At 43.5% G+C, this 10373-nt stretch overlaps 1 non-coding gene across 1 annotated transcript; it reads right to left on the minus strand.

Annotated features, from left to right (window-relative positions):
• Positions 1 to 742: 742 nt before the first annotated feature.
• On the minus strand, positions 743 to 933 carry LOC116983217. The gene has a single exon (XR_004414648.1). It is a non-coding gene; the product is annotated as a U2 spliceosomal RNA (small nuclear RNA).
• Positions 934 to 10373: the final 9440 nt, after the last annotated feature.

Below are 10373 nucleotides of genomic sequence, written 5' to 3' on the forward strand. Positions count from 1 at the left end.
TCCCCCCACCCCTCAATACGCGGGAATGTCTCCATTGCCGCTGCCTTGAGATTGGTTTCATGTGACGTAAGTTAGTACGTGGTGATTTAATTGGATATAAGGAATCGATATCTGGTGTCCATATTGCTTAGTGATTTCAGCAAATATTTTTGGTTTAAATGTATGTTTACAGTATTTAGCTCACCTGATAGGTGAGTTACTGATGGTCAAACATGTTTGACGACATACGGTTTCCAATTGTTAATAAATTGTCACCTAATATCGATGTTCTCCGCCCAAGTGGTTTGGTATATGCCACCACTGATGTTGTTATCTTATAAACGAACATGCAAATTTGGTGAATTACTGAGCAAATGCTTCACTAGAATTAAGTAAGTTAATATATAACATGTTTAAGTCAATTCATATTGGCATTAAGTATTACAAGCTCAGTAACACATCAGGACACATAAGATGTTACTCAAAACAGGTGGAAGTGTACAACCATAATCCTTCCTGCCGATAAATTCCATGATAACACTGCAGATTAATCCATTTGCCCCCATATTACAGGTATGGAGATAGTTTTGAACACTAGTATCTCAGCTCATAGGAAAGGTACAAAGTTCAGTAGCTGGTAATGCTGCTATATCCCAATTACTTTGCCACGTAGTTGATTGGTGGTTAATGCACCATGACTGATAGTCTTAATGAATACCAGATAACAACGTTGTGGATGGTCAACGTAAATATCTGGATATATATTTTGTGCACCGTTCCCAGAGGCACTGCAATACTGGGTCGATGCGTGGAGTGGACGGAGCAAGCCCCTATTCCATCTCCCTTCCCAAAATTCAATTTAATATATGGTCCCTAGATAAGGGACATATCAGATTATTAAACTGATAAGAACAGATACTACACTTGATCTTAGCCAAAAGGCCGAGAAGCGATGCAACTAAAGCTGTATCCAAGGATAGTTTGTCGTTAATATATAGACATGCCATGATGGAATGTTTCTAAGTGTCAGGGCTAGTTGATTCTGGATAACTTTGACTTAAATGCCGCAACGCTCATCATGGTTACTCCATCCAGGTAATTGCGGTATATCCGAAACTTATATGAGAAGGTACTGAATAGTGTGCATCTTCAAGGTCGATGTCTACCATAAAGTATCCTTGGATCCATGGTAGTAGTTACAAATCCCATGAATGGGTATACCTGGTGAAATACTCAAGTGGTTTATCAACGATGGTGCGACATTCACCATCGTGGGAGGGTAGACCACTTGGGGTGCTTGCTGAATTGGTGGCAAGATATTAATTCTATTCCCCTTGTATTTATTTTTTGGTATATAACTACCAAGAGTGATAGCTTCCTAACCAGGCGTGATTCATCCACCCCTTGTTAGTACAACCCTTAACCTTTATGTGATGGTAGGAACCATACTTATCTGTCTTCATTGTTGTTTTCTTCGGTTTCTGGTTCCTTGTTCTTGTAGGGACGATGTTTGTTGGGGGGTGGCGCATTTTCCCCTGGGGCCTGCTCTGGGCCGTGGCCTAAAATGCTACGGGTTTGGCATGCAGGCCCCGAGCTTTCACCAGTACCATGAGGGAGACGCCCCTGGTGGACACGTAGAGGTACTGCTGTCTGGTTTAGTGTGGTGCTCATTCCAGACTCTGCCCTCTTGTGCCGAATAGTTTGAACACTTCGTCCAGTTTTTTAGGACTGGTTTGGTAAGTGCCAGGTAGCAGGATCTGTGCTTGTGAGGTCGGCGTTCTCATAGTCCTGTTAATTTCATAGATTGAGGGCAGGTTTGTGAGTTCATTTCAGAAGTTATGAGGTATGCCGTTGAACAGTAGGGTCAGGTGTTTTGCCATTCTACCCTGCCCTTCTGGAATGAGCAGGTGGACATGATAGCCGACGTCAGGGTACCAAATGCATTTTTTAAATATTTAGGTTAAATGTGCTGCTCAATGTATCCCCCAATAATGGCGGGCACTTTGAGTAAATGCAATTTAGGGGAGGCGTGATAAAACCAACGCCTCATGGCTACCTGTCTTGGAGAGGTTTTTTGGAAAAGACAGGTAGTAAGCTGGCCATCAGTTGAGACTGAAAAGCCATCTCGCTAGTGGTGGAGCCACATAGCGGCCACACCCAGCAGCTCTTCCTGATCCTGTACCTCAAGCATACTCCCGATATTGTTCAGCCAGTGACCCCTCTTCATGACCAGCCCAGCCACTGGTCACCCCAAAGCTAACCACACTAAGGAGGAAGCGATGGGCAGTGCCTAGGCACTGTGGAGGGTATGCCTGAACCCTCCAGCGAGACTGCCCCTCACGTAGCGTGTCTCGCAGGAGCTCCTGCTCCAGGAGCCGCTCCAGCGGCTCAGGCGGCTGTCTCTCTCCCATGCGGGTGGAGAGACGTCCCCTCCGACAAGTCGGAAGCCACCGGCCGGATGCCTCTTCGGATGGCTGAACATCCAGCCCGCAGCTCAGGCACTAGCGGGACTGGCTTCGGCGCGGTGTGGGGATAGTGGAGCGCCCGGTAAATGTTCCTACCGCCTTCTTCTGGAGCTTTTGTGCCTTGTAGTAGCGAGAGCGCCCCTCAAGCAGCGCGTCTCGCAGGCACCTGCTCCGAGAGCCGCTCCAGCGGCTCAGGCGGCTCTCTCTCCCCCCGTGCGGGTGGAGAGACGTCCCGTCCCAAATCGGGAACACCTGCCGGATGCCTCTTCGGGTGGCTATACATCCAGCCCGCTGCTCAGGTACTATCGGGCTGGGCTCGGCACGGTGTCGGGGAATTGCGGAACACCGGGTAAACGCTCCTACCGCCTGTTGCTGCCCCCCTTCCCCCCCGACGGGAAACGTTCCTCCTTGAACGGGGGACAGTTTTGTTCCAGAGCCTTTTTCTCTGCCTGTAAAACACAAGCAGAAAAAGGGGCTCCCCTGTAAAAGAAACCCGACCTCAGGATACTCACCTGACGGTCCGTTTCTCTGTTGCGGGAGAGCTTAGGCTCTCCCGCTGCCGCTGTTGCACTGCTGGCGTAATGCCGCGCCTGCGCACTGAGCGGGTTCTTCACGTAGTCACTTACGTGACTCCGAAGTAAAATCAAAGAATTTGAGCTGTAAAGGGCAATGTAATGGTATGAAATGCTGAAATGTGCCATCTCATTAGTCATCTTGGTTGAAGAGAGATTCCAACATTTGTAATAATCTTGAGAACATTCTCACTCCAGCAAAGTTTGTAACAGAATGGAGTGTTTGAAACAGACTGGAGCAACCACTCAGGAAGGCAAAATGTCATTCCTCCGAGTTAATGTAATGGGGCATGTTGAATGAGTGATTAACTACAGAATGCATCAGTGAATTAAATGATTTCATATCAAAGTAAATGGCAACTTGTGCATCAGGAAACGTTTGTCCTTCTGTTAATTGGAACAAATTATCATTTATTAGAATGTTGTTTCTTCATTTAATGTTACATTTTCCACAAACCAAAATAATTTGATGTTCACATTGCAATAATTCAGTACTGGATTTTTGCTCTAAGGTTTTCAGCATAATGCTTAAATACATTTTATTTGGAATTGTGGATTGTCAGAGCATTTATCATAATCATATCATACATAATATTTGCGGTTATTTGTTTAGTGTCACAGCTGGTATTCAGTGTGTCCTCTAGTTCACTTTGTTTAGATTAACTACTTAAAAAAACCAGAATAGCAGCATATTTATGCCATATATTGGTGGGGTCTGTGGAGCAGAAATTGTTAAATAGAGGCCCTAGCTGTTGAATTCCCCCAAGAAACAGTCTTGCATCTCAGCCTCTCCTCCTTATAGAAACACCAAAACTTAATTTTTTTGACCAAAGTTATTTGGCCTCATGACTTTCTTTGATAGTCAATTTTACCCTGATGTAGCTGGAATTAAGCATTGTACAAAATATAACGATACTGGTGGAAATGCACACATAAATTGCTAATGTCGATTAAATAACACACATTTTATTCTGCAACCCAAATCAAAAATTACACCATAATGTTTCATAATATAAGGTGCCCTTATTATATTAAATTATATTAAAGCAACATAGGGCCTGAAGCAATGCCACGATACTGAAATAGTGAGAAAATATTTTAGATATTAAAATGCTTTCAAAGCAATTTTTGAGAACCTCAAAAATTATTGTAATTTGCAGATTTGTAAAAATATGATTATTATTTTGAGTTTTTATTTCTGCTATCAGTACTTTTATTGAAATTTGAAGGATATCTAAGAACATGTTTTACTTTGGCAGTTAATGCCAGTCAGCATTATCTCTATATTACTAGAACTCTCATCTTTGTTTGTTTGTATTCGTGTGTGTGCGTGAGACCCCAAAACCCTGCCAAAACGGGACATGATAACGCTACAATATTTGGCCCACCTTACTCACCATTGTCCTGGGATGTAAATTAAACAAGTTTCATTCGGATTGATGTTATATTTTACAAGTTATTGACATTTTAACCTTTATAAAATTCACTTTTCAAACCAGTTTTCCACTTGCCCTGCCCGTCAGCCGCATTCGACGTCACAATGATGCCACAATGGGATCCCGAATCTCATTTATATTAAAAATTCGCGATTTTCAAAAAAACTCAGTTTTAATCAAATTCTTCCATTTTCATTAACAGCTAACATTGTGTTCAGGTTATTTTAAAGAGAAAAAAAGCAATTTTCATTAAGAATTTCATTTTTTTTAAAAAACATCGAGATTTTCATTGTGGGGGGGGGGGGGGGGGGGTTGTGCGATAGGGGGAGGTGAGAAGTGGGGGAGTAGGGTGATAGAGGGAGAGGGGGGGTGGGATAGGGGGAGGTGAGAAGTGGGGGAGTAGGGGGATAGAGGGAGGGGGGGGTGCAGGATTGGGGGGAGGTGAGGAGTGGATGAGCAGAGGGATAGAGGGAGAGGAGGGTGGTAGGGAGAGGGATGGGAAAGTGGGGGAGGTGAGGAGGGAGAGTGGGGGAGGTGAGGAGGGAGAGTGGGGGAGGGAGTACTGGGGATGAGGGGGAATGGATGAAGGAGGATAGTGGTAGGAAGAGGGATGGTGAGGCACAGTTGGGGGAGGGTTGCCGTGACTCGCGTCACATTGGGGATCTCTGGCGTCACAACGGGAACCCCTCAGCCGCGCCTGCACATTTGGGGGCTATGGGTCAATGGTGGAATATTGCCTTGGGGGAACAGGGAGGGAACTACTGGAGGAAAATAAGACAGATCAACGTGTGTGTAGAAATATGGAGCAAGAAGGAAGTCAGCAGATTTTGGGGCACTGGATCCAGTTAGAGTCAGAGTGTTACAGTCATACAGCACAGAAACTGGCCTTCCAGCTCAACTTGATTAGTACAGGATTCAGAGGTTATGGGGAGAAGGCAGGACAATGGGGTTAGAAGGGAGAGATAGATCAGCCATGATTGAATGGTGGAGTAGACTTGATGGACCGAATGGCTTAATTCTACTCCTACACCTTATGACCTCATGACCAATGCCCATACCAATCAAGATGCCCCATTTATGCTAGTTCCACCTGCTCATGCTTGGCCCAAATTCCTTTAAACCTTTCCTATCCGTGTACCTGTCCTAATATTTTTTTAATGTCCTTTCTCCAGTCATTTTCACATATTGCTATGCTTATCCACAGGTCGGCAACTGTATTTACCACACATTGTATGTGTATACACTTGCATTTTAAACATACCTTTGTTTACTACTTAATTTATTTTTGTTTTCTCATCTTTTACTGTGCTACTTCCATATCTCGAGAGTCAAGAGTCAAGTCAAGAGTCAAGAGTCGTCAAGAGTGTTTTATTGTCATAATTGCCGAAACGAAACAATGAAATTCTTACTTGCAGCAGCACAACAGATATGTAACCATAATACTCTGTAAAACCCATAATAATAAAAAGTACTATCTTTTGCTCCCATTCCTTTGTGACTTTTATTCAGATCAAAAAGGAAAGAGGAAATAGGTGCAAAAGTTGTACTGATCAGGAAAGGTACCAATACTTTAGAGAGAAGATGTCATTCATTCCGGGATCCATATAATTGGAGTTAAGAAGTAAGAATGGAATGGAATACCATTGGGATAATCTGTAAGCCTCAAATAGGGAGTGGGAGATGGAGGAGCACATCTACAGAGAAACTGCAATTGGGTGGGAATGTTTGAGAAATTCAACACCTCCCTAATATTGTTTGGAACATAGTCAGTAACAAACCAAAGATGTAGATAATTTTGTAAAATGCCTGGTATGGGACCGTAACATGAACAACAACCATAATGTTAACAACAACTCCTGATGTATGAGTAATGACTGAAACAGCCAGTCCATGCAGTTGCACTGCATTAATGGGTGCAAGAACAAGGACAGTGTGCATTAGAATCTTCCAACGTGATCTCGGAGGAATATTTTGGTCTCTCACTCTCATAAATATGTAAACATGAAAGAACGAATGCCTATTTCAGTGATCAGAAACATCAGGCTCTATTAAATTTGGTTCCATAGCTGAAGTAGAAAATAATTGTCAATGCACAACGCACTGAAGCAAAACAAAAGAGATCCTTTATTTCAAGAAATATGGAAAATATGATCAAGGTGAAATCAGTAGTAAATCACGATATAATTTTCTTCCAATTAAGTAAAACATTACAGGTGTGTGAGCCTAGTTTGTACAATAGATGCTGAAATCTTAGGTTAATACACTTTCATTCATATTTATGCACCTATAATTCATATTGACACATATCAATTCAAATATAAATATCATTCAATTAAGGAGAGTGTTTAATTTGTATACATTAATGCACAGATTAAATGTAAGCTTATCTTATTTTCAGTATCAATTACTTATAGTTATATTTTTAGTGAACTTTATATTTAACAACAGAAGAGATTTTATAAATAGCGTTAGTCATTATGCATTCCACATCAGGGCCAGGAAGACATTGATCTTGCCAGAAGCAGATAAACATTATTGTACCTCAGTTATCTCAACATTGAATCTGTCAGACAGCAATGGAATATCATGGATAATGCAAAATAGGAACAGAAATAAAATAAAATTAATCCTTCAATGCAGTTTTACAACGGAGAGATCAAATGATGTTCTTATTAAATATATATTAGTTTGTTCTTTCAAATTATTCTTAATCAGTTTGGAAGACGAACATATGAAACACTCAAACCTAAATTTTAACTTGTTTCACATTTGAAGGATTTTAAGAATGTGTGTTTTGACACATCGATAAAGTCTGTTACACGTGGGATTCATAATCATACTGATTATCGAATATAATTTAGGGCTCTGCAGGAATATCACATTATGTAGGGAAGGCACAAGGTATAACCTTCAGTACAAAGTCAGCAAACAGTGGGGTTGGACAATCCAGCTGGGAGAAGCTGCAATGAACTTTTATAAACCCTGGAGACACAAGGAACCGCAGATGCTGGAATCTTGAGTAAAACACAAACTGCTGGATGAACTCAGCAGGTCAGACAGCTTCTGTGAAGGCATGATAAGGCAATGTTTGGTGCTGGGCCCCTTCTGTAAATTTTATTGATTCTATAAAACACTGGTCGCCCAAAACTGGACTACTGCTTCTCCTTCTGGTCACCACACTTAAAGAAGGATGTGAAGGATTCAGAGTATATTGACTTGAATAACAATGAATAACAAATGAAGGGTTTCAGTTGCAAGCTTAGCCTGGTGAAACAAGTGTCATCTGCTCAGAACAGAGAATTTAAAAAAGGCCTGCATGTAAAAGCCTGGGAATTATAGACCAGTGAGCCTAACATCTGTGGTAGGCAAGGTATTGGAGAGCATTCTGAGGGGTAGGATTGCATTTCAATATTGGGACTGATTAGGGATAGTCAGCATGGTTTTGTACAAGCGAGTCTCACAAATCTGATAGATTTTTGAAGAATTAACCAAAAAGAATGATGAAGGCAAAGCCATAGGCATTGTCTATACATTTCAGCAAGGCATTTGATAAGGTTCTGCATGGCAGGCTGCTCCAGAAGGTTAGATTGCATGGGGACCTTGGAGAGCAAGCAAGCGAGCTAACTAGATACAAGCTTCATGGAAGGAAGCAGAGGGTGCGCAGACTCCTTTATCTAGAGTAGGGAAATCTAGAACCAGAGGGCAAAGACTGCAACAACCAGGTTCAGGAATAGCTACATCCCCACAGCCATCAGGCTATTAAACCTGGCTCGGACAAAACGGATTATTAATAACCAATTATCTGCTATTTGCACTTTATCAGTTTATTTATTCATGTGTGTATATATTTATATTACGGTATATGGACACACTGATCTGTTTTGTAGTAAATGCCTACTATGTTCTGTGTGCTGAAGCAAAGCAAGAATTTCATTGTCCTATCAGGGACACATGACAATAAACTCACTTGAACTTGAACTAGGTTTAAGGTAAAAGAGAAAAGATTTTGAAGGAACCTAAAGGGCAACTTTTTCCACACAGACGGTGGGGGGTATATGGAACAACCTGCCAGAGGAGGTAGGTGCCATAGCAACATTTAAAAGACATATGGACAGGTACATGGCTAGGAGAGGTTATGAAGGATATGGGCCAAAGGGCGGCAGTTGGGACTAATTTTGACAGGGCACCTTGGTTAAGAAGAACTCCAATATTGAGTGGAGAATTACTGCAGCCGTACAAAATCACAATGGGTGTAGAGAGCGTAAAAGGAGGGAATTTGAACCTATTTAAATGTAGTTGAAGGACTGGGGCACAATGTGTAAATTATGCAGGGGTAATGTGAGAAAAGCAGTTATTAAGCGACGCAGTTAGAATTTGGATGTCACTGCCTGTATCGAGATACCTTCACAGTCGGGAGAGGAGTGGCAGGTGACGCAGCGAGTGCAGAGATTGGCTGAAGAAACTAAATTAGTAAATTGGTAAATTAGCTAATTAGTAAATTAGTTAATTTATCAGCAAATAAAAGTAGGCTTGCTCTAGGGGAGCAGCCTTGTTGAAGTGAAGTGCCTTGGGAGGTAAGTGCCTTGGAAGGTAAAGTGTGAGTCTTTGGCTCAAGAGGCTTTGGTAAGGAGGCGACACTTGATTAGAAATTAGTGATTTTTTGTCCATTGAAGAAATGGCAGGCAAGTTGGTACAGTGTCTCTCCTGCAGGATGTGGGAAGTCATGGACACCGTCTGACAACTACACCTGCAGAAATTGTGTCCAGGTGCAGCTCCTGAATGAATGTGTTGGGGAACTGGATCTGCAGCTGGATGACCTCAGGGCCATCTGGGGAAACGAGAGTTTCCTGGACAAGACCGACAGTGAGGTTGTCACACCGAGGATACAGGAAGAGCAAAGGTGGGTGACTATGAGGAACAGGAGTAAACGTGGAGTGCAGGAGATCCCAGTGGCCGCACCCACCGAAAACAGATACACCCTCTTGGGGGCGGATAACACGACAAGATTGAGTGGTAGCCAGGGCTGTGACTCCAGTCCTGGTGCTGAGGCTCAACGGGGAAGAGTGACGTCAGGCAGAGCCATTGAGGTGAGGGACTCGATAGTCAGAGGTGCGGACAGGAGATCCTGCGGCAGCAGGCGAGACTCCAGGATGTTGTGTTGTGTTGCCTCCCTGGTGTCAGGGTCCAGGACATCTCGGAGCGGCTGCACGACATCCTCAAGAGTGAGGGGGAGCAGCTGGATGTTGTTGTGCATGTTGGCACAAATGATATAGGTCGGAAGAGGACGGAGCTTCTACTGCACGAGTTTATGGAATTGTGTAGAAGACTGAAAAGCAGGACTTGCAGGATAGTGATCTCAGGATTGCTTCCAGTACCTCGTGCTGGTGAAGGTAAGAATAGGAAGATTGGGGAAATGAATGCGTGGCTGAGGAGTTGGTGCAGGGGGCAGGGGTTCAGATTTCTGGATCATTGGGATCTCTTCTGGGGCAGGGGGGACCTGTATAAAAGGGACGGGTTGCACCTAAACTGGAGGGAGACCAACATTCTAGCGGGCAGGTTTGCTAATGCTACTTGGGCGGGATTAAACTAGATTGGTGGTGGAGAGGGGTGGGATCTCGTGCAGGACAGAAGTACGAGAGGCTAGGTTGGTATGCAGGGTGGTGTGGGAAAGGTTAGTGGACAGAATAGGCGGGTGAAAGGCGGAGAGCGAGGAAGGAGGGTTGGTTTAACCTGCACGTATTTTAATGCAAGGGGCCTGACGGGTAAGGCGGATGAGCTAAGGGCACGGATAGGTACGAGCGACTGGGACGTTGTAGCCATGACTGAAACCTGGTTAAGGGAGGGGCTGGACTGGCAGCTAAATGATCTGAGGTACAGGTGCTTCAGGAGAGACAGGGGAGAGGGTAAAAGAGGAGGGGGGT

This window comes from Amblyraja radiata, chromosome 1 (genome assembly GCF_010909765.2).
Source record: "Amblyraja radiata isolate CabotCenter1 chromosome 1, sAmbRad1.1.pri, whole genome shotgun sequence".
Classification (NCBI taxonomy): domain Eukaryota; kingdom Metazoa; phylum Chordata; class Chondrichthyes; order Rajiformes; family Rajidae; genus Amblyraja; species Amblyraja radiata.